Raw genomic sequence first — 26,509 nt, forward strand, 5'->3', positions numbered from 1 at the left:
ATTTTCTTCCTAAGGATAATACGAAGATAGATTAAACTTGTATGCTGAGGGTACTATCTTGAATTGGAAGGTATTTATCATTTTTTCTATTACTGAATGATACACACTTCTCCTCAGCCCCAGTGTGTAGGAAGTAAAGAAATATTCTGACCCAAGTAGTCACCACTCCCAGTAATTATACAGTTTTTTGTTTTTTTTTTTTGAGGGGGGAGCCATTCTTTCTCACTTGAATGTGGGCTAATCTCATAGGACTGGGAGATTAATGCTGGACATAGTACTGAAGATAAGCAACCTTTTATCTAACATATTCAGAAAAGTCTGATGTGTAGAATAATTTTGAAAATAAATGGACATCAGAACAAAGATCCAGGTGTCAGAAAGAAAGTTTGAGTTGAGAGATAAACCTAGGAGTAGCCATAGGTCTGATGAAAATCAGAGAATGCTGCAAATGCTTCAGGACCAGGAAGATGAGATCATATGGTGGCATTGTTGGGGGCAGTGGTCACCTGATGCTTTTGAGTCTGGATTTTAAAGTCACAATGCAAGAGTTAATCAGCCTTGCTTGAAATGCCTGCTTCATCTTACATTTCACCATACTATACATCCCAGCTATCCTTGGTCACTGCTTAACATGGTGTCTCATCTGATATTTTATTATAATGTATGCCCTCTGTTACCTTATTATTTTGAGGTTTCCTTCCTAGACCCAGTCTCCTACTCTTCTGCTTCATGTTAATACATCTAGTGATATCTGAAACCCTCTTATGACAGCACAAAAGAATAACAAAACAACCTATTCCCAGAATATTAGCTCATTCACACTGCTTTATGTGAAACTTGGTCCTCCTCAAAGGTTGCCATTTATATTGAAACTTTTCAAGCCAAATTGCCTTTTCTGGTTCAACCTATGGTCTTATCTTGTTGCATGTACCATGTACACTGGTATTCTGCAGCTGTTGATATTGTATTCTATAAATGTCAAATAGGTTAATTTGGTTGAAAATGTTTGAATATTCCATATCCCTATTGAGTTTTTTTTGTCTATCTGTTTTATCATTTATTGGGAGAATTGTTAATATTTCCAACTATATGTTTATTTCTCCCTTTATTCCTGTCAGTTTTTACTTCGTGCATATTGAAGGTATATTTTTAGACATATACACATTTAGGATTATTTTGTCTCCATGATGAATTGACTGTTTCAGCATTATGAAATGCTTATGTTTACTTCTGGAAATACTTCGTGTTTAACATCTATTTTCTCAGATATTAATAAAGACACTCTTTTTTTTTATAAGTAGTGTTTTCATGACAATATTTTCCTATCTTTTTAAGATTATCTGTGATGTTATATATAATGACTATTTTTTGGAAACAGCATACAATTAGTTGGGTCTTGCTTTGTTATAAAATCTGATAATCTCTGTCTTTTAATTAGATAATTTTATCTATTTAAAAGTAATATAACTAGTTTGTGGTTGACTATAAGACTACTGTCTTGCTAATTGTTTTCTATTTGAACTATTTCTGTTCTTTGTTCCATGTTTCCTCCTTTCCTGCTTTGTCTTTGACTGTGTGCCTTTATTTCATGTTCTATTTTATCTCCTTGATTTACCTTTTTGTTCCTGTTTGCTCTAGAGATGACAATATGTTACTTTAAATTATCACTGTCTACTACAAATTAATATCATTTCACTAACAACTTGTGACTATTACAACAGTATAATTAAATTTGATATCTCCATACCATCTTTTGTGCTACTTTGAAATACATTTACCTTATACATATGTTTTAAATCCAACAGTACATTATTATTTTCACTTTAAATAAGTATCCCTGAGGAACCTTCAAGATGGCAGAGGAGTAAGATGTGGAGCTCACCTTCTCCCCACAAATACATCAAAAATACATCTACATGTGGAACAACTCCCACAGAACATCTACTGAACACTGGCAGAAGACTTCACACTTCCAAAAAGGCAAGAAGATCTCCATGTAACTGGTTTGCTTTCTGCTTTTGATTTGCTTTTTGTTTCCTGTTTTTGTTAGTTTAGTTTTTATTGTTTGTTTTAATTGTGGGGTTCATTTATTTGTTTGGTTGCTATTTTCTTTTTTTTTTTTTTCTCTCTGTTTTGTGTGTGTGTCTCTTTCTTTGTATGTTTTTGTCTGCTCGGTTTCACTTTTATCATTTGTCTTGGGGTTTTGTTTATCTGTTCATTTTCTTTTTCTTTATTTTTTTTCTTTCTTCCATACCACACGGCTTGCAGGGTCTTCATTCCCTGGCCAGGGACCAGGCCTGAGTGTCTGAGGTGGGAGAGCTGAGTCCAGGATGCTGGACCACCAGAGAACTCACAGCCCGGGAATATTAATTGGCAAGAGCTCTACCAGAGGTCTCTATCGCAACAGCAAGACCTGGCTCCACCCAATTGTCCAGCAAGTTCCAGTGCTGGATGTCTAGAGTTAAACACCTAGCAAGACATGAACACAACCCCACCCATTAGCAGACAGGCTTCCTAAAGTCATTCTAAGCTCACAGACACCTCAAAACACACCATCTGATGGGGCCTTGCCCATCAGAGGGACAAGATCCAGCTCACCCACCAGAACACAGTTATCAATCCCCCCCCGACCAGGAAGCCTACACAGGCCACTAGACCAGTCTCATCCACTAGGGGCAGACACCAGAAGCAAAAGGAACTATGACTCTGCAGCCTGAGGAAAGGAGACCTTAAAAAGAGTAAGTTAAACAAAGTTGGAAGACAGAGAAATATGTAGCAGATGAAGCAGCAAGGTAAAAACACAAGGTAATCCAAAACTCGGAAATAGAATGGAGAAAATACTAGAAACTTTTAACAAGGACCTAGAAGAATTAAAGAACAAGCAGTGATGAACAACAAAATAACTGAAATTTAAAATACTCTAGAAGCAATCAATAGCAGAATAAGTGAGGCAGAAAAACGGATAATTGAGCAGGAAGATAGAATGGTGGAAATAACTGCCACAGAGCAGAATAAAGAAAAAAGAATGAAAAGAATTGAGGACAGTCTCAGAGAGATCTGGGACAACATTGAATGCACAAATTTGTGTGTGTGTGTGTGTTTTTTTAACGTCTTTATTGGAGTATAACTGCTTTACAATGGTGTGTCAGTTTCTGCTTTACAACAAAATGAATCAGTTATATATATATACATATGTTCCCATATCTCTTCCCTCTTGCATCTCCCTCCCTCCCACCCTCCCTATCCCACCCTCCAGGTGGTCACAAAGCACCGAGCTGATCTCCCTGTGCTATGCGGCTGCTTCCCACTAGCTATCTACCTTATGTTTGGTAGTGTATATATGCCCATGCCTCTCTCTCGCTTTGTCACAGCTTACCCTTCCGCCTCCCCATATCCTCAAGTCCATTCTCTAGTAGGTCTGTGTCTTTATTCCTGTCTTACCCCTAGGTTCTTCATGACATTTTTTTTCTTAAATTCCATATATATGTGTTAGCATACAGTATTTGTCTTTCTCTTTCTGACTTACTTCACTCTGTATGACAGACTCTAGATCTATCCACCTCATTACAAATAGCTCAATTTCATTTCTTTTTATGGCTGAGTAATATTCCATTGTATATATGTGCCACATCTTCTTTATCTATTCATCTGATGATGGACACTTAGGTTGTTTCTATCTCTGGGCTATTGTAAATAGAGCTGCAATGAACATTTTGGTACATGACTCTTTTTGAATTATGGTTTTCTCAGGGTATATGTCCAGTAGTGGGATTGCTGGGTCATATGGTAGTTCTATTTGTAGTTTTTTAAGGAACCTCCATACTGTTCTCCACAGTGGCTGTATCAATTTACATTCCCACCAACAGTGCAAGAGGGTTCCCTTTTCTCCACACCCTCTCCAGCATTTATTGTTTCTAGATTTTTTGATGATGGCCATTCTGACTGGGAATGCACCAATATTTGAATCACAGGGGTTCTGGAAGAAAAAGAGAAAAAGAAAGTGTCTTAGAAAATATTTGAAGAAATTATAGGCAAAAACTTTCCTAACATGGGAAAGGAAATAGAAACCCAAGTCCGGGAAGCAGAGAGAAACTCATTCAGGATAAAAATAAGGAGAAACAAGCTGAGACACATATTAATCACGCCAAAAAATAAAAAATAAAAATAAACACAAATAAAAAATAATAAAAGCAGCAAGAGAAAAGAAACAAATAACATACAAGGGAATCACCATAAGGTTATCAGCTAACTTTTTCAGCAGAAACTCTTCAGGCCAGAAGGGAGTGTCAGGATACATTTAAAGTGATGAAGGGAAAAACCTACAACAAAGACTACTCTACCTAGCAAGGATCTCAGTTTTGATGGAGAAATCAAAAGTTTTACAGACAAGCAAAAGCTAAGAGAATTCAGCACCACCAAACCAGCTCTACAACAAATGTTAAAGGAATTTCTGTAAGCTGGAAAAACAAGAGCAGAAAAAGACCTACAAAAACAAACCCCAAACAATTAAGAAAATGGTAATAGGAACATATATATTGATAATGACCTTAAATGTGAATAGCTTAAATGCTCCAACCAAAAGACTGTCTGAATGGATACAAAAACAAGACTCATATATATGCTGTCTACAGGAGACCCACTGCAGAGCTAGTGACACATACAGACTGAAAGTGAGGGGATGGAAAAGCATATTCCATGAAAATGGAAAACAAAAGAAAGATGAAGTAGCAATACTTATATAAGACAAAATAGAATATAAAATAAAGACTGTTAGAAGAGACAAGGTGGGGGCTTCCCTGGTGGTGCAGTGGTTGAGAGTCTGCCTGCCGATGCAGGGGACATGAGTTCATGCCCCAGTCCAGGAAGATCCCACATGCCGTCGAGCACCTGGGCCCGTGAGCCATGGCCGCTGAGCCTGCACATCCAGAGCCTGGGCTCTTCAATGGGAGAGGCCACAACAGTGAGAGGCCCACATACCACAAAAAAAAAAAAAAAAAAAAGAGACAAGGAAGGACACTACATAATGATCAAGGGATAAATTCAAGAAGAAGATATAATAATTATAAATATATATGAACCCAACATAGGAACACCACAGCACATATGGCAAATGCTAACAGACACAAAAAGGGAAATCAACAGTAACACAATAGTAGGGAACTTTAACACTTCACTTGCTACAATGGATAGATCATCCAGACAGAACATTAATAAGGAAAGGCAAACTTTAAATGACACAATAGACCAGAGAAGTTTAACTGATAATTATAGGATATGCAATCTGAAAACAGCAGAATACAATTTCTTCTCAAGTGCACAAGGAACATTTTCCAGGGTAGATCGTATCTTGGGTCACAAATCAAACCTCAATAAATTTAAGAAAACTGAAATCATATCAAGCATCATTTCTGACCACAATGCTATGAGATTAGAAATCAATTATTGGAAAACATCTGTAGAAAACATAAACACATGGAGACTAAACAATATGCTACTAAATAACCAAGAGATCACCGAAAAAATCAAGGAGGACATAAAAAATACCTAGAGAAATATGACAACAAAAACACAATGACCCCAAAACCTATGGGATGCAGTAAAAGAAATTCTAAGAGGGAAGTTTATAGCAATAAAATCCTAACTCAAAAAACAAGAAAAATCTCACATAAACAACCATTACCTTACACCTAAAGCAACTAGAGAAAGAAGAAGAACAACAACAAAATACCCAAAGTTAATGAAATGAAAGAAAACATAAAAATCAGAGCAGAAATAGAAACAAAGAAAGTAATAGCAAAAATCAATAAAATGAAAGATGGCTCTTTAGGAAGATAAACAAAATTGATAAAACTTTGGCCAGACTCATCAAGAAAATGAGGGAGAGGACTCAAATAAATAAAATTAGAAATGAAAAAGTAGAAGTTACAACAGACATCACAGAAACACAAAGGATCATAAGAGACTACTGCAAGCAGCTCTATGCCAGTAAAATGGGCAATCTGCAAGAAATGGACAAATTCTAAGAAACCTATAACCTTCCAAGACTGAACCAGGAAGAAATAGAAAATGTAAACAGGTTAATCACAAGTAATGAAACTGTGATTAAAAATCTTCCAACAAAGAAAAGTCCACCACCAGATGGCTTCACAGATGAATTCTATCAAAATTTAGAGACAACCTAACACCCATCTTTCTCAAACTCTTCCAAAAAACTGCAGAGGAAGGAACACCCCCCAGCTCATTCAACAAGGCCACCATCACCCTGATACCAAAACTAGACAAAGATATCACAAAAAAGGAAAATTATAGACAATATCACTGATGAACAAACATGAAAAAATCCTCAACAAAATACTAGCAAACAGAATCCAACAACACATTCAAAGGATCATACATCATGATCAAGTGAGATTTATCCCAGGGATGCAAGGATTCTTCAATATACACAAATCAATCAACGTGATACACTATATTACCAAATTGAAGAAGAAAAACCATATGATCAACTCAATAGATGCAGAAAAAGCTTTCAACAAAATTCAACACTGATTTATGATAAAAACTCTCCAGAAAGTGGGCATAGGGGGAACCTACCTCAACATAATAAAGCCATATATGACAAACCCATGGCAAACATCATTCTCAATGGTGAAAAACTGAAAGCGTTTCCTCTAAGATCAGGAAGGAGACAAGTATGTCCATTCTCACCACTGTTATTCAACATAGTTTTGGAAGTTCTAGCCATGGAAATCAGAGAGGAAAAAGAAATAAAAGGAATCCAAATTGGAAAAGAAGAAGTAAAACTGTTTTGTTTGCAGATGACATGATACTATACTTAGAAAATCCTAAAGATGCCACCAGAAAACTGCTAGAGCTAATCAATTAATTTGCTATCATTGCAGGATAGAAAATCAATGCACAGAAATCTCTTGCATTCCTATACACTAACAATGAAAGTTCAGAAAAGAAATTTAGGAAACAATCCCATTCACCATTGCAACAAAAAGAATAAAATACCTAGGAATATAACTATCTAAGGAGGTAAAAGACCTGTACTCAGAAAACTATTGGACGAAAGAAATCAAAGGTGACACAAACAGATGGGAGATATATTGTGTTCTTGCATTGGAAGAATCAATATGGTCAAAATGAATATACTATCCAAAGCAAACTACAGATTCAATGCAATCCCTATCAAAGTACCAATGGCATTTTTCACATAACTAGAACAAAAATCTTAAATTTCTATGGAAACACAAAAGACCCCAAATAGCCAAAGCAATCTTAAGGGAAAACAAAAACAAAAATAAACAAACAAAAAAAACAGAATTGGAGGAATCAGGCTCCCTGTCTCAGACTATACTACAAAGCTACAGTAATCAAGAGAGTATGGTACTACTATAAAAACAGAAATATAGATCAGTAGAACAGGATAGAAAGCCCAGATATAAACCCATGCACCTATGGTCAACTAATCTATGGAAAAGGAGGCAAGAATATACAATGGAGAAAAGACAGTCTCTTCCATAACTGGTGCTGGGAAAACTGGACAGCTACATGTAAAAGAATGAAAGTAGACCACTCCCTAACACCATACACAAAAATAAACTCAAAATGGACTAAAGACCTAAATGTAAGAACATACACTATAAAACTCTTAGATGAAAACCTAGGCAGAACACTCTTTGACATAAATCACAGCAAGATCTTTTTTGACCCACCTCCTAGAGTAATGAAAATAAAAGCAAAAATACACAAATGGGACCTAATGAAACTTCAAAGCTTTTTCACAGCAAAGGAAACCATAAACATGATGAAAAGACAACATTCAGAACGGGAGAAATGTTTGCAAATGAAGCAATGGACAAGGGATTAATCTCCAAAATATACAAACAGCTCAAACAGCTCAATATCAAAAAAAAAAAAAAATTTCAAAAAATGGGCAGAAGACCTAAATAGACATTTCTCCAAAGAAGACATGCAGATGGCCAAGAGGCACATGAAAAGATGTTCAACATCACTAATTATTAGAGAAATGCAAATCAAAATTACAATAAGGTATCACCTCACACTGGTCAGAATGGCTATCATCAAAAAATCTACAAACAATAAATGCTGGAGAGGGTGTGGAGTAAAGGAAACCCTCCTGCACTGTTGTGGAAATGTAAATTGATACAGCCACTATGGAGAACAGTATGGAGGTTCCTTTAAAAACTAACAGTAGAACTACCATACGACCCAGCAATCCCACTACTGGGCATATAGCCAGAGAAAACGGTAATTCAAAATACACATACACTCCACTGTTCATTGCAGCATTATTTACAATAGCCAGGTCATGGAAACAACTTAAATGTCCAATGATAGGTGAATGGATAAAGAAGATGTGGTACATATATACAATGGAAGATTACTCAGCCATAAAAAAGAATGAAATTGGTCATTCGTAGAGACGTTGCTATATCTAGAGAATGTCATACAGAGTGAAGTAAGTCAAAAGAGAAAAACAAATATTGTATATTAATGCATATATGTGGAATCTAGAAAAATTGTGCAGATGAACCTGTTTGCAAGGCAGAAATAGAGACAGAGACTTAGAAAACAAACGTATGGACACCAAGCAGGGAAAGAGGTGGTGGGATGAACTGGGAGATTTGGATTGACATATATACACTAATATGTATACAATAGATGTATACACCAATATATAAAAAATAGATAACTAATGAGAACCTGCTGTATAGTACAGGGAACTCCACTCAATGTTCTGTGGTGACCTAAATGGGAAGGAAATCCAAAAAAAGAGGGGATACAAGTATGATATACAAACATGATATACATGTATCTATATCATACATGTATGTTTCACTTTGCTGTACAGCATAAACTTACACAACATTGTAAAGCAAGTATATCCAATATAAATAAATAATTAGTTAATTATCCCTTATTTAAATAATTTAAAAAACAAAAAAATATGCCTGTTTTAATCTACCACATATTCACCAGTCCGGCTTCTCTTCATTCCCTTGTGCAAATCATATTTCACCAATATCAAGGACCCCCTTTAGCTATTCTTATGGTTCAGGTATCCTTGTTATTAATTCTCATAGCTTTCATCTGAAAATGACTTTATTTCACCTTTATTTTTAAAATAACAATTCTGTATATAGAATTCTAGTTTGAGAATTCTTTCTTTCAACATAAAAATAAAATGATCCATTGACTTATGGCTTGTATTCTGATGAGAAACCAGTGGCCATTCTTATCACTCCCCACTGGAATCATAATAATGTATCTTTTTTTTCTCGTTGCTTTCAAATTTTTCTCTTTGTTTTTCGTTCTCAGCAAAAGAACTACCGTAATTGTGGTTTTCTTTGTTTTTACGCTGATTGATATTGCTCTGATTCACGGTTTTGAGAATTGACATTTTTCATAATATTTGGAAATTTTTCTGCCATTTCTTCTTCAAATATTTTTCTGTTCCAATGTCTCTCTTCTTTTATTCTGTAACCCCAATTATACTACATATATATATATATATATATGTATATATATATATATGTATATATATATATATATCCTCCTAGCTACTTACTATATTCATATATTTCTTTTTCTAAATATTTATTTGGCTATGCCGGGTCTTAGTTGCGGCATGTAGGATCTTTTTAGCTGTGGCATGCGAACTCTTAGTTGTTGCATGTGGGATCTAGTTCCCTGACTGGGGATTGATCCTGGGATCCCTGCATTGGGAGTGTGGAGTCTTAGCCATGGGTTCACCAGGGAAGTCCCATGTTCTCATATTTCTATAAAATTTTAGAACATAATTATAATCATTCTAAAGTCTTTGTCATAATTACAAGATCTCTGTCATCTTGCTATATGTTTCCATAGATTTTTTTTATCCTGGTTTTGAGTAATATTTCCCTGCTTTTTCACGTCTAGTAACATTTGATCACATGATACACATTGTATATGCTACATTGTTGATAATATAGATCTTGTTGCCTCGTTTTAAAGATTTAAATTTTGATTTGTTAGAAAACTACTTTATTAGCCCATCAGCTTCATTTTTTTGGTCTTATTTTTCAGGTTTGTCAAAATTCCAATGTCTTAGCTGGACTCTCGGTTCAACTTAGAATCTTAGTTCATCTCACAGCTCCCCAATCTCTATTATTTGCAAAGTCTATAGATAGAGAATCATCCTAAACATTAACTGCTTAATACTTCATGGAAGAATCAAGACAATTCCTATGCAGATTTCTGGATCCCCTTCCCTGTGCAGCTTCCTCCTTTCTGTTAGTCTGTCCAAAAGCTAGATATCCAGTCTTCTCAGTAACTCCAAATTCTGATCTCTATCTTCTTAGCTCAGTAAGACGTTCTGCTTAACATATGCTCCACTTCCCTGCACTGAGGTCCAGAAGTTCCTCCAGGCAGAAAATCAATGCAATTGTAGCCCTAACCCCATGTGTTTTCCTTGCCTCTGGAATCACAGACCTATGTTGTCTATTGTTCAATGTCTGAAACCAGTTGCTTCATATATTTTGCCCAGATATTTTTGTTGTTTATGGTGGAAGAACTAATCTGGAACCAGGAGCTTGGTCATGGCTTAGAGAAGTCCTAAAGCTGCTCTTTCACCCTATTTATCTCAGGACCTTTGTAAAGTATCAAATCCCTTGTTCCTTTTATGTTTGAGTCATTTTGTTATACATAACACCTCCCAATCACAGTCAATAGACAATTTTCTGGTGTTTAGTGTTCACTTATTGAAAGATTTAGCCCCTAGTTTATAGACATCTTATTTACCTCCTGTGTTACCAATATCTCAAGAGACATCAGTGTCCATCTAGTGACATAAAACATCCTGATCCTCAGTTCTTTAATTTGTTTTTCTTCAAAAGCTTTTTATTCCCCTTCAGGTCTGTGATTCATTTTTATATTTACTCTCTGGATTTTGTCATCACTTGAAATATATTTTACCTCTTAACTAATAAATTCAGAAATCTACCTCTTCAAACACAGCCTTCTGTTCTTTTACTAAGCTACTCCCAGATCTTCAATCATTTGACTTCCTTAGGACTTCTAATGTATACATATTTATATCCACTGTCTCCCTACCATTTCCTTCTGACTTGATTTCTTTTGCTGTGCATCTGATTCCATTTCAACAACATTCTTGCCAAGACCTCAACCACATTTACTTGACTCCTTGCACCCTGCCCTACCAAAACAAAACAAAACAAAACAAAACATGATACTCAGTTTCCATCTACTCACCTTCTCCGTTGTAGGCTGTTAAATATTGAACAAAAATAGCACCTTACTCAGATTAGTGACAGTGAAATTTGTTTATGATTCATTACTTCCCATGAGGCTTCAACTTGTCACAACACTCCTGTATTTCTTTTGTTATGTTCCTTTCCCATTTAACACAGAGACTATGTCAAATATATTTACTTTCTTCTTATACCTGACTTACTCACTGTCTCATTCTGTCAATGTCCTTCTCTGAATGGCAGTCATCAACTAATGAATCTTTCAATTCCTCCTACCAAACTGTCAATATTAGCACTCATCCTGCCCATCTCTCCTGTGACAGTGGAATGTGTCCCTTCTACCCAAGTTTTCTCATCCTACCCATGATATGCATTCTTGATATCTCTTTATCTTCAAATATTCTCCCTCTAGTGACTTCTTTATTTTAGCATCTAAATATATTCAAGTCTCTGTTCCCATAAGTCTCTCTTGAACTCAGTTCCCTCTAACACTATACTATTTCTTTCCTCTAGCTCATAGAGAGGCTATAGAGGCAGACTATCTCAGTGTACATCCCAGATCTGCCACTTTTTAGTTAGTTACAATTAATGTAATATTGAGCAACTCATTTACCCTGACTGTGGTTTCTTCCTCTGTAATACCTACTTCATAGGATAGACTAAATGCTAATATATATGAAGCATTTGTAAATGCCTCGAAGATAAAATGCTTAACAAGTATTGGATATAATAATCCTTGTTATTATTAATTAAGGCAAACTTCCTGAGAAGACTGTTAATACAAGTTGCATTTACTTTCTTATCTCCATCTCAGCACTCAGCAATCTGGCAGCTGTGTCAAACATTTGGTGAAATGTTCTTGCTAAGACATTTACTCAATCCAACAGGTATTTCTGTTTTTACCTTTCCTGACTTTAGGCAGTATTTGACATTCCTGATCATTTTTACCTCCTACAGCATTCTATTCTTTTTATTTCTGTGAAGTCACATTCTGGGTTTTCTTCTACCCTTTGGATATTTCTTCTTACTATATTTTGCATGATTCCTTTGTAAAATTTTATTTTAAGTGTTTTTAAAAGTCTTAAATGTCAGGTTCTCCAGAATTCTCTTCTAAGTCTTCCTGATCTCATTACCCTTATTCTTTTAATACACTTGATGATTATTTATGAATCTTGGTCTTCAGCTGAAACCTGTCTCCTGAGTACCAGATCAATTCACTCCTAAAATCTCCACAGAAATCTTATATTTGGCACATATAAAATTTAACTCATCTTCTGCTTCCCTGAGCTGGTCATATATTCCTTAGCTCAACATTACGTAGCATGGCCAGTGAAGAACTCCAGGGACCACCATTCATTTTGCAGTAAGCAAGGGAGGGCAATTTATATAATATCCCACTTAAAAGGTGTCCCCTGGATTTGTATAATATGGTCATATATTTTGTACCTGAGTTAAAATCCCATACATTACCTTGGTCTCTTCTCTCCATCACATCCTGTCAAGCACTGTCAACTCCAATTTCTAGTTCTTTCATAATAAGAGTGGTAATTACATTCCTTTAAAGATTGGTTTAGATATTGCAGACTTTAATTCCTTGCTTTCTGCCTTTCAGGTAGAAAGATTGGTATTTGGAAATGACTTTGCTGTAAGGTACAAGTCACTGTTTGAGACATCAAAAAGTAATTGTTAAACAAGGTTTTCTTACATCATGTAACCTGTGTTTAGTTTGCTCTTTATCATTAACCTTCCATCCTAAAATGCTGTTTCAAATACTTCCTTTGAATGCTCACATTTGAGAAATGCCAGAAGACAAACATTTATGCTATAAAATAAGTGTAAATGTCATTTTTGATATGTTCCAAATGTTTGACACTTGTACTAATTGGGCCTAATCATATCATCTGGTGAGATTTCCTCTCCAAAGATAACTAAATTGCAATGACATAGTTGTAACAGTGAGTTCTGGGTGAAATAATCAGACATTTCCAATCTGAATGAATGGCTTTTGTGTCAAATGTTTCAGAGCTGAACCATTATGTGTTGTTTCCAGATTTATGTATCCCAGATGGAATGAAGTTCTCTTTTTTTCTTCACAGATTCCACTTATTAGCAGGAAAAGTCATCACTTCCATCCCCTACCCCAAACATTTCATGGACTCTATTACCAAAAGTGTCAAGTCCATTGTCTATACCCTAAAGAACATTAATGCCATCTTGTTTGTTTGCTTGTTCCTCACTTATATACCTTGAGGGTAATAATTAAATAATATTTTGAAGTTGTAGTTATTTTTGTGTGCCTATCACCATACTTGGTATTTCACACATAATATTGTTAATTTAACCCTTAGTGAAATGAGATAATTATCCACGTGGAAACAGATATAGATTGAATAATTGATCAAAAGCCTATAGAGATACAACTAGTATGTGATTCCAAGTCTAACTCAAAGCCAGGACCCTTAGCCTTTACATCTTACTGACTCTTCCAACATTCCTCTAAGGGTCAATACTATTTCAGATGTTAATAAAGAGCATCTCACTACAGTACTGCAAATTCCCTACTCTAACTATTCCACAGATGAGAAAACTGAGGTACTGCAAGATTAAAAACTTTGTCTGAAGTCACATAGCCAATAAGTGGCAGAGTCTAGACTCAAGACATGTATATCTGAATACAAAATCTATTATTTTTCCACTCTGCCATTTGTTCTCTTTATGTGGGAAATTCTCCCCTTTATTCTTCACAATCAAAACTCTACCTATCCTCCAAGTCTTAGCCCAAATACTATTTCCCTGAGCTCCTTCCTCTAAACTCTAGTAGAACTTACCAAACTAGGACTCATGAGCATTGCCTTGTACTGTGATGACATGTAAAAAAAAAAAATACAAACAATAGACTGTCTATGATATATAGGATATTTTCACATATATTACCTAATTTGACTCTCAAATCTGTCCTCATTATTCCAATTTTACAAAATATATTGAAGTGACTTCCTGAGAAATTACACATCTGCTAAGTGTCAAGTTTTGATTTAAACATAAGATCTTATATGTTTTTCATTGGCAAAAATATGGAATTAAGTAATAAACTACTAAGTCTATGGTGATTCTTACTTCAAGATTCCTTCTAGGTAGGTGATTCCTAACTAGAAAAATAAGAAGAGAGATAGTGGGGAGTAAAAATCTAGGAAAGCATGATGGCCTGCAAGCTAAATGAAGAAAATATCTCAAGGAGAATGTGGTGGGCATTTGGTTCAAATCTTGCTGATACATCAAGTAGAATGATGACTGATAATCGATCATTAGATGTGGCAGTATGAAAGTCATTGGTGACCATCACCAGATTGGTTTTTGTGGAGGGGGATAAATACCTGATGGGAATGCATTCTGAGAGAAGGGAGAAGAGGATTTAAAGACAAGGACCATAGCTGCCAAGAGAAGTAAGGAATCAGAATGGTATCTGGCACTGGAAGAGGCATCACAAAAAGTTTGTTTTAAGATGTAGAAAAATATAATGTGTATATATTTTTGGAAATGACCCCATAGAAAATGAAAATTTGAGAAAATAGGAGAGAAGGGAACATTTCTTGTATAATGCTCTGGAAGATGCAAAAAGCAATGACATCAAATATAAAAGGTGGGGTAGCTTTAAACAAGAGCATGGATAGTTCATTTAAACAAGAGCATGGATAGTTTATTTATGTTAACATTCAAGAAGACAGAGTATGTAAAAACAGATGCTGGAGGGTGGATAGATGTGCTGATAGGAGTTTATAAAATTCTCTTCAAATCAGTTCTATGTTCTCAGTGAAGTAAGAAGCAAGGTCTTTAGCTGATAGTACAGAAGATGTGTAAGGGGTTAAGGAGAGAGGAAGAGGTATGAAAATTTTATCTAAAACATGAGAGAGTTAATAATCTTATTAACCAACACCTAATAAGATTTTACTGAGCTAAGTATTCTACTGTCATATTTCAGTTAATCTCCACATCCATGGTGTGAGTTTACTACTATTAGTATTCCCATTTCATAGATGAGAAAACTGAGTTTCATAGAAAATAGATAACTTACACTAAGTCACATAGTTTGAAAATGCTGACATCAATTTTTAAGTCCATCCCATATGACTTCAAACATGACACTTTTAGAACATGTTTTAGTATAAACATGTTCCCTTGGACATGCAAAGGTCTTAGAAGAATTTAAAAATATAAATTGGCTCTCTTTTTTGTGTGTGTGACAGAATATAACCACATAACATCTGGTTGTTTAAAAAAGTTGTTTGATGAAAACCTCATTCTGAAAATTAAGCAAGAGAAGGAAATATTCTAACTTCAATTCTAAGTTCAAACACAGGTCCTTGACTTCCTACTCTTACCTCTTTTGATGTGGAAACTGATATTCCATTTTTTAAATGTTGCAGATGGTAGGAAGTTGTGATCATTATAGTGTTAATTTCAAAGGTCTGTACATTCTACTTCCAGCAGCACAACCTAAGGTCATGTTTGATTTTCAGCAGCTGATAACTGTTAGTTCAGAGTTTAAAAGTAATGTTGATTAGGGATATTTTCAGCAGCAAGTAACTGAAGAATCCAAATAAGTGTGACTTTAAAAAGAGAGATTTTTCCTCTCTTATATGTCAAGCACTCTGAAACTAGACATCTCCTAGCATTGACTCACTATCTCTAAAATATCAGCCTCACATCTCTGATTCTCTTAGCTTTTTTTCTCATGTTCACAATATTAGTGCCACAATTCTAGGCATCGTAAACATTGAGGCATGAAAGAGAAATAGATGCCACAATCAACAGCTGTCCTATTTATTTAATAAAAGAAAAGCTTTCTGAGAAACCTCCTGCCCTAACAGATATCAACTCACATTTTACAAGCCAGAAATCTGTCAAATGTCTACCAATAGCATAAAGGGTCGTTAACAAAGCATGGCCAAGGAGAACTGATTGGGAATGGGTGTTGGCGTTGTTAACCAAAAGTTCCTACCTTAGTAGTCATTCTAATTTAATCATTTTTACATGAACTTCTGCTGAGCCAAGGCCTCCCATCCTGTGTGTATATAATTTGGAATAAAAATTGAATAAAATATCTTGGAATAAAAATGGTAAGGTTTTGAATTACTTCATAAAAAATCTTATTTGATTCTGACCCGCATTCTTATTTGATAATAAGTTTAAACCTAGATTGATTTTTCTATCATATTGGTAACTCTTCCTACCTCAGTATCATATGCAAAAATGATAGGTACTCTTGTATCTCCATCAACAATAGTCGTGTAACAGTAGAAAGGGAACTGACCTGAAAAGCAGACAAAGATTGAGTCAAGAATATTGGAATACAATAGTAGCATAGGTGTAAAGAAATCAATATAAATGATCTAATTATACAATTTTAATTTATATATTTTCCGCTTGGACAAATATCCCCACCTACTTTCAAATTATATTGAAATATATTTTAAAAGTCACATTCATGCTTTATATGTAATGAGAACACAGACATGTATTTCTACCTTTTAGTTGCCATATGGAAGAAAGAGTTCTGTGTGCTGGGGAAGGGTGTAATGAAAAAACTAAGACGGTAATAACCACAATCATATGCTAAAATTATTGAGTACTTACTTTGAGACAGATAGTGCCAAGTGCCTTAGGAATATCAATTCACTTGATCCTTGTAACAGTCTATTAACAAATCCCATTTTACCGATGAGGCACAGAAATATTGATTAATTTTATGAAGGTCGCACAATCAATAAGAGCAAAGTCAGGATTTAAATCCAAAAAGTCTGGCTCCAAAGTCCATGTTTAATAGAGCAGAACAAACCTGAGTAGCTCTAACCCTTGTGCTCTTTTGCCTGTGCTTAGTCATGCTGGCTCTGCACCTTTGTCTAGTCAAACAGTATAAGAAGGTTTCCTTTAGCCTAAAGTATTCTTTTTTTTTTTTTTTTTTTTTTTGCGGTACGCAGGTCTCTCACTGTTGTGGCCTCTCCCGTTGCGGAGCACAGGCTCGGGACGCGCAGGCTCAGCGGCCATGGCTCACGGGCCCAGCCGCTCCGCGGCATGTGGGATCTTCCCAAACCGGGGCACGAACCCGTGTCCCCTGCATTGGCAGGCGGACTCTCAACCACTGCGCCACCAGGGAAGCCCCTAAAGTATTCTTAATAGCCTTTTCTTAAGCCTCTGCCTCCAAGGCTTGACTTTTAAAACCATAACACTTTTCATTCACATAAAGATAAAAGGTTGCAGAACAGAAAATAACACTTGTCTTGGTAAAACTTTACAGGAACATAGTGACCAGACCTAAGTGGACAGCTGCAAGAACAAAGGATTATCACATCCCCTCTGGGGTCTTGGCAGCACCAAGAAGTCTGCAACAACCAGCCACACCCTCTCCCCTTTTGATACAAAAGAAGCTTGAATTCTAACTCCAGTAAGATGGTTCTTTTGAACACTAGTTCACCAACTTCTCTTTCTGCTGGCTTTCTGAATAAAGTAGCTATTCTTTACCCCAACACTGCATCTCTTGATTTATTGGCTTGCATGAGGCAAGCAGTACAAGTTTGGACTTGGTAACACATGTACTAACCTTTAGACTACATGCCGAGAAGGAGATTGTGGTTTAAGTCAAGGGGCCAAATAACTTTAATACAAGTCTCAATAAGTTTTGGCAAAACAATATGGCAAGAAAGATCAAAGTAAGGAACAATGGCAAAGGCTTCATGGAGGTCACAATTTATAAAATGGGCCTTAAGGATGGATTTAATTTTAGTAGGCAGGGATGGTTTGAAGATAAAGGAATCTAGAAAGAATAGATATCTTAAGCAACAACAAAACACTGAGAACTTGGAAAAGGTTGGGGAAAAATGAAAGTCCATCATGGTCTGCATGTTAGGGGAGTAGCAGGAAATAAAGTTACAAAGGTAGTCATGAAAACAGCAATGAACTTGGGATCAAGAGATCCAAGTCTCATTTCTGCTACTGATGTACTGGATGACCTTAATCAAGATACTTAATCTGTCTGGTCTTCAAATAGTTTTGCAGAGTCCCAACTTACAATGTTGTTTTGAGGATTAATTGAGAGTGCACATGTTGTAGAGTATAGGTTGTGACCGTATTGTGGAAAGATGTGACTATCATATGGAAGGGATGTAGCTAAAGACTTCTAAGAAGGAGTATGACAGAGTGGCCCAATCTAGAAGCAGGTATAGGATAAACTGGAACATGGAGAGCAGGGGTAAAGACTGGGAGATCAGTTAAGAGTTTATTAAAGTAGGTTAAGATATAATGAGGATCCAAATTCTAGTTCTGACAATTGGACTTGAAATAAGTTTCAGATTTCAGAAACACTATAGAAGTAGACAAAATTGATTTCACACTTGATTTTGGTGGAAAATGGAGGAAAAAAATGCTCTACCATGATTCTGAAACCTTAAGTCCAAGTGAGTAAGAGAAAAATCATCAACAAATAAAATCTCTATGAAAAAAAGTTCTTCTTGGGAAAGAACATAAGTTGAGTTCAAGGAGTTGGTGAGACATCTTGGTTAAGTTATCCTTTAAGCAGTTGAATATGTGCATCTGGGGCCTAGGAAAGAGGTAGGGATGATATAGTATGTGGCAGACAGAATAGTGAACACTTAGTGATACCCATATCCTAATGCCCCAAACCAGTGGGTATGTTAGATTACACAGCAAAAAAAAATGAAATTTGGAGATGTAATTAAGGTTGATAATCAGCTGAATTGTAAATAGGGAGATTATCCTGGATTACCTGGGTGGGTTCAATGTAATCACAAAGTCATCAGTGATAAAGGAAGGCAAGAGAGATTGTTGGAGTTATATGATATAAAAAGGACTCAACTAGCCATTGCAGGCTTTGAAGATAAGGAAGGGGATCTCAAGCCAAGGAATGTTGGCTTTGTAGAAGCTGGAAAGGGCAAAGAAAAAGATTTATCCCTTAGAGGCTTCAGAAAGGAACACAGTTGTCAACAGCTTAATTTTAGTTCAGTGAGACCTAAATCAGATATTTAACCTACAGAAATTGTAAGATCATAAATTTGTGTTCTCTAAACCGCTAAGTCTGTGGTCATGTTTTTTTACAGTGGCAACAGAGAACTAATACAAAGTGATTTTGGAACACTCAGGGTGGAGAAAATGATCAGAAATTGTGTGAGTTCTTCCTGAAAGTGACTTGTGAAACAAGTATGATTGCAGCCATTGAGAAAGCAGGAGCAGTGGTAAGTCCTTAGCATTAGTGTGCAGGTTTCTTATTCTATGACTGATTATTCGAAACTTAGGAGCATACAAATTACTTCATTTTCTATATCATATCATATTACAGCAAAAAATAAGTCATCAAAAGTTATATTAATCCATTCCAGGATCCTCCTTCTTCCCCCAAGTCATCATGTACAGACCTGTGAGACAAAGAATTCCATCTTGGGGAGGAGGAGAAATTGATCAAACTTAGACATTTTAAGTTAAGCAACTACTAAAATAATAGAAATAGAAAAAAAAGAAAATTTCAAGCTTCCCCTTTCCAGAAACTGGCACTCTACTTTCTGGAAACACCCAGCTTTTCTAACACCTCACAGCCTTCACCATGGGCTGTATTTGTGTTCCAGGGATGGCGTTGGTCCACAGTGCAGAATGAGAAGTGAAATTTTTTCTGGTTTCATTGGATACAGAAAACATCACATCAAATTGTACCTCCCTATTGACTCAGCTCCACTGAGGGTCATTTCTCAAGTTATTGCTGGTCACTGCCTAGATCTGCTATAAATCTACCCCCTTTATAGGGTATAGTTTACTCCAGATGGGCATCAGTGGGACAGAGACTATGGTATATGGGGGCAGTCATTATATATTTTTTCCGACAGCACGAAGGATATGTCAGGATATCAGATTTCTCGATGAAGTGGTAACAAAAGACATATTTAAAACCGTTTAATATGTCCTCCTCAGGGTTATAAGAAAAAAATAAAACACTAACTTTTTTAAGTCCTTTTCTAAACAAATCCCAATTCTTAGCCTTATTTTACTTATCTCTGGAAGGGAAACACATTTCTCCTTTTCAAACCAACACAGAATAAATCTCTGCTCTACTTTAGTTACTTCCTCACCTGCAATATCTCCAACACCCAGCCCCACCTCAGAGTATGGATGAACCCCAGTGTAAAGCAAGTCTAAATTATTGACCAGTACTTATACCATGGAAGGTGGTAGGAGAGGGTGGGGGATCCGAGGCTTCAGCAGAACAGTCCAGGGTGGACGTTAGCAAGCAAAGCTCTGCCACCTTTGAAGTGAAAAATGAGGATTCTTCCTGCTTTTCCAATGGGTAAATATTTAATTAAACATAAAAATAGCTCTTGAACAGCAAATATTAATTCTCGGTGACTGTGCAATCTGAATCCAGAAAAATAATGATTTTTATCAATGCCATATATACTCAGACCCCTGTTCACAATAGGAATCATAGTTTATAGTATTATCCAGAGAACTGTCAGTGCCCTTCCAATGTCAGCAAGCACACATGTTCTTCTCTGGATCTCTTTATTAATTTTCTGAATTTGAGGCTGGGCTCTGAGACCTATTGGTATCAGAATGTGTATCCACTGATGTTTGCGTAAATATTGGGCAAAAGTTTGCCAATTAACATTGTTCTCTTCTTAGGCCATATAAATTTCTGGCCGACAAACCCATACTCACCTGACTTTAGAGGAGGGTATATGTGAGAATATTGTATATATCCTCTCAAATTCTGTAAGTGAATATTCACTTACAGACAAATTTTTCTGATACTGACAAATTTTTCCTGATGAGTAGTTTGCTTATTTTCTGAAATCATGACAGTAATTGTCCAGAAAGTAGGGTGCAATGTTCAGGAAACACATCAGGTGACTTGAAAGACTGCTTCCAGCTGCTTCCCCATCCTTACTGAAAATCCTTATAAGACTCAGTAAAGGGTGAATCCATTTAAAAAATCCCCTTTGCCTCTTTTCTGGGCTATGTGAGCTATGATCGCAATTATCTTGGACCTCAACATTGTAAGTATGTGAGAGCTAATTGTTGCCTAGTATAAGCACTCATATGTTAAAACTGACAGCTTTGATGTAACCAACTCCATGCACCAGCCACCATGTACAGCTGTAGTTCTGAGTATGGAACATCTGGAGCTACACTATAATCGGTGGTTGTAATAGTTGCACAGCTGTTTGTAACATTTCTAGCTATGCTAATCATAGCTGCAATGATACTTATCAGAAAGCTGCACAAGAGAGGCCAATTCATGAGCATCAACAATTACTGACTTTTAGAAGGTTACATTGTATATTTCCTTACTTAGCATCATATTAAGAAAAATCAAAATACTGTGCGATATCACTTATATTTGGAATCTAAAAAATAATAAAATGAATGTATATGTAAAGCAGAAACAGACTCACAGATATAGAAAACAAATTAGTGGTTACCAAATGGAAGAGGAAAGGGGGGAGGGGTGAATTAGGGGTATGGGATTAAGAGACACAAATTCCTATGTATAAAATAGATAAGCAACAGCGATATATTATATAGAACAGGGAAATATAGCCATTATCTTGTAATAACTTTTAATGGAATACAATCTGTAAAAATACTGAATCATTATGTTGTATACCTGAAACTAAAATAATATTGTAAGTCAACTATACTTCAATAAAAAGATAAAAGAAAAAAGAAAAATTAAAAGCACAGAAAAGAATGAAGCTAGTAAGAATCTCAATTCATCAATCTCTAAGTATGTTTGAGTTCAGAAACGTTTACAGATTATTTCCTAAAATATACAACCAAACCCACTCAAAATGAGGGTCTATCACTGTGTTGCAGGAATTTTAAGGAAATGTGCTTATAGCATACATTTCGGCTTAACAGAAAAATAACAGTCATAATAATATAGAAACTGATTTTTATACAAAAAAATATTGAAAAGCAACTACATTGGAAAAACAGAAAAGGGAAATTCAGGTTAGAGGTGGGTAAAGGAGCTAAATGTTTATACACATTTTCACAAATAGACTGTACATTCTGGATAATACCAAATTGATAATATCTAAAAATGACAAATCAAGAAGTTATAGTAGCACATTACTTATAAGAAAATAGGGTAGATACAAGAAGAAATGCAAAATTAAACTCACAGTCGGTTTTGGGGAGTGGGCTTGTGCAGGAAAATGTTTTGATTCTTTATAAGGCTTTTAAAATGATTTGTCTTTCTGACCATACATAGCATTTACTCTGAAAAAAAAAAAATGTAATCTGAAAGCAAAATTTTCTCTCTCAATTTCAACAATGAATCCAAGTTAGAGACATTAAGAGACTAAGGATCAATTATCTTAGTTGATTCTTGATGTCTCTGGGAACAAATATTTTGATATATTTGACCAAATTTGATGTTTCTGAGAACAAATATTTTGATATATTAGGACCCTCAGGACTTTCTCATTACAGCTTTCACACCCCCTCACTGTGCCTTTTCTGTTCTAGTGGACAGAATTTGTCATCTTTCCTCTCCTTTTATTCCTATCCAAATTCCATCTACATCTTCGAGAACAGCTGAAATATCTCATTTGTAAAGTGTTTTGGTTTTATTCCCCAACCATTTAGTACCTTTAATAATGTTGGTGTGGAACAATGAAATTTGTGAAGTTCTTTTAACATTATATTACTCCATTCATTCTCCATTTTAACCATTTATTTGTTAATGCAACACAGTTACTGAGTTTCTACTCTGAGGTACCCTGACAAGAATTGATGTTAAAATGTCAGCAGGATAGACAGGTTTACTGGCCTCATAGAGCTTCATGTTTTCTCAGGGAGGCAAGTAAACATAGAAGGTGTGTGTTAAAGATATTTGCTCTATTTGTGGTTATTTAACCTTGTGGATGAGATGAAATCAGTGAAGCATAATTTCAAGTTTAGAATCTATAATGAATATGTTTCAGCTTAAAATATACAATGAATCCAAAATTCAGCCATAATAGCATGACTTATTAATCTCATTTCCTTATGTAATAAAATTATTAGCTAGACTTAGTCTTCCTCCCTTCTGCTCTTTTCACCCCCACACCCCACCTCAAATAACACAGTCAAACAATCAAGAGCATGAAGCTGCTTCACTGCCTCTGCTCTGACCTACAGAAACGGGCTGGGGGTAGGTACACTGTAAATGTCCAAGGCTTATTCACAGATTGAGGCTTCTGAGATCAATTTTACTTCCATTCTCCTGTGCTGGTTCCCTACTGGTGTTTCACTTCCCCCTCCGTGGAAAGGAAAGATGACATCCCTTGCAACAGTGCCACAGTTCAATGGGGATTCCTATCACTTTTACTGTAAAGCACATCGATCCTAAAATATATATATATATATATTTGAATCCTTGAGCTGTGACTCAAACCCAGGTCTTCTAACCTCAAAACCTGGGTTGATTCCACTCCGCCATGCAACCTCATTTTATCATTCATTGAACCCCAATGGATCGCTAGTCTTCAAGGACAATGAAAAGATCTTTCATTATGTACCGTATCCTGCACATGTAGTTGCTTGTTCAAATGAAATATCCACTACAGCCTTTCTATGAAAGTACTATCTCTGAATATTTCTTACTATTCCATTGTCACTTAAACATATTCCACATTTTTCTCAAACACTACTCATACCATTTTCAGGCAGACTGAAACTTCTAAAAGTCATGCTCCCTATGTCAAAGCCACAAGAGAAGTAAGTCAGAAAGCATGAAAAAATTGTTTTTAAAATTCCTTTCATTCTCTAGGGTTTACATGAGAATGAGACATAACTTATTTATCATGAAAAATGCAATGGGGCATTTGCTTTTCTACAGCAGCTGAGACATAAACCTGTGCAAGATCGTCTGGTAACCTGAAACCAGTGGAATAGAACATTTTAAGGGTAAGCCATGGAGATATGCCCAGACTTGACAAAGAAGAAAAGATGTTACAGAGTAAAATTCTAAAATCTGAAGTGAGAGAATACTGAAGAAAAAAGGGCAATATTTGAAATAAAGATACATAATGGATACTTTTTTTCTCTAGTTTAATATTCATTTACTCAATCATCCATTCATTCAACAAATATTTATTGAGTGCCTACTACAGAAAATGTGGTGGTTTTGAAGATTTAAATACATTGCAAAAATGTAAGAATGCATAACCTAGGGGAAAAGGCATATTGATAAACCTACAAAGGAAAAGCTATTCTCATAATTACCAAAAGTAAAAATAATTACCTGAACCTGAGTATAATCTTTAATTTTCTGTTTTTAGAAATAGTTGATTCCTTTTTATAACTTTATTGAAGTATAATTGGCATACAAATACTGCACAAATTTAGTGCGTATAATATAAGAAATTTTGACATGAAACCAATCAAGAATTCACTAGTGATGCCTCTGGGTCTGGAATACTCCTGCTGTGAAGGTTTTTAAGTACAAATTCAATTTCAAACATGTATATTCAAGCTATCTATTATTATTCTGGCAGCTTTTATTAAGGTGCAATTGACAAAATTATAATGTATTTTAAACATACAAGGTACTGATTTGATACACATATACACTGTGAAATGATTCCTACAATCAAATTGATTAACACATCCATCGTGAAACATAAAGTTTTTTTTTTCTTTTTGATCAGAATGCTTAAGATTTACTCTTTTAGCAAATTTCCAGTATAGTATTATTAACTATGGTGGCCATGGTGCACAATAGAGCTTCAGAATTTATTCATCTTATACTCTTTGACCATCTCCTCATTTCCTTCATGCCTCAGCCCCTGGCAACCTCCATTCTACTTTGTTTCTGAATTCAACTTTACTTTTTTTTCTCCCCCCCTTTTTTTTTTTAAAGTTTCCACATATAAGTGATACCATACAATATTTGTCTTTATCTGGCTTATTTCACTTAGTATAATGTCCTCCAGGTTATTTGCATCTTTCAAGGAATTTTCCCATTCATCTGAGTTGTCGTTTATTGACGTAAAGTTGTTTATAATATTTCCCTAGAATTCTTCTAATATGTACAGAATCTACAGTGATAGCACACTTCTCATTCCTAATATTTGGTAACTTGTGTTTTCTCTCATTTTTTCCCAGTCTGTCTGACTAGGATTTACAAATGTTATTGACCCTCTCAAAGATACCCCTTTTAAATTTCATTATTTTGTTTTTCTCTATTGTTTCTCGTTTTTGGCTGCATTGATTTCTGTCCAAATTTACTTTCTACTGCTTAATTTGAATTCAGTTTTTCCTACATTTTCTGGTTTCTTAAGATGAAGTTCAGGTCACTTAAAGTCTTCCTTTTTTTAATAGAGGCAGTTAGTCTGTAAATTTCTTTGTAGATATTACTTTATCTTCATCTCACAAAATTTGATGTCTTGTTTTCACTTTCAATCATTTCAAAATACTCTGTACTTACCCTTTGATTTCTCTTTGACTCATGGGTTACTTAGATATATGCTATTTAGTTTCCAAACAATTAAGCGTTTTCTAAATATATGTTGGTTGTTGTTTTCTTCATCATTGAGCAAGCTTTGTATGCTTTAAATCCTTTTAAAGTGAATGAGACTCATTTTATGGCTCTGAATATGGTCTATTTTGGTAAACGTTCCATATGCCCTTGAAAATAATGTATATTATGTTTTTGTTAAGTGGAGTGTTCATATTTTAGTTTTTAAAATTTTATTTATGTTTTTCATTTTGGATAGTCTTTACCGATTTTTCTTCAAGTCCATTAAGCTTTCATCTATATGTTTAAAATTAGTACCTTCTAAGGCATTAGTTAATACCTTCCAAGGCATTTTTTACTTTGACCATTGTAGTTTTCATTTCTAGAAGTATTAGTAAGTCTTTCTTAATCTTCTATGTCTCTAACAAGTTCAATCTTTCTTTTACCTTTTTGATATCTAAAATTATAATAACTATTTAAATGTCTTTATCTACTAATTCTATCATCTGTGTCTTTTCTGCATTTTTTCTACAGATTAAATTTTCTCATTATGTGTCATATTTTCCTGCTTATTTTTGTGCCTGGACATTTGTGACTGGATGACAAAAACATTGTGATTTTCACCTTTTTGTGTGCTCATTATTTCATAGTCCTATAAATATTCTTAGCTTTATTTGAGACATGGTTAAGTCACATGGAATCAATTCAATTATTTCAAAGTTTG

The sequence above is a fragment of the Tursiops truncatus genome, chromosome 20 (genome assembly GCF_011762595.2).
Source record: "Tursiops truncatus isolate mTurTru1 chromosome 20, mTurTru1.mat.Y, whole genome shotgun sequence".
Taxonomy (NCBI): Eukaryota; Metazoa; Chordata; class Mammalia; order Artiodactyla; family Delphinidae; genus Tursiops; species Tursiops truncatus.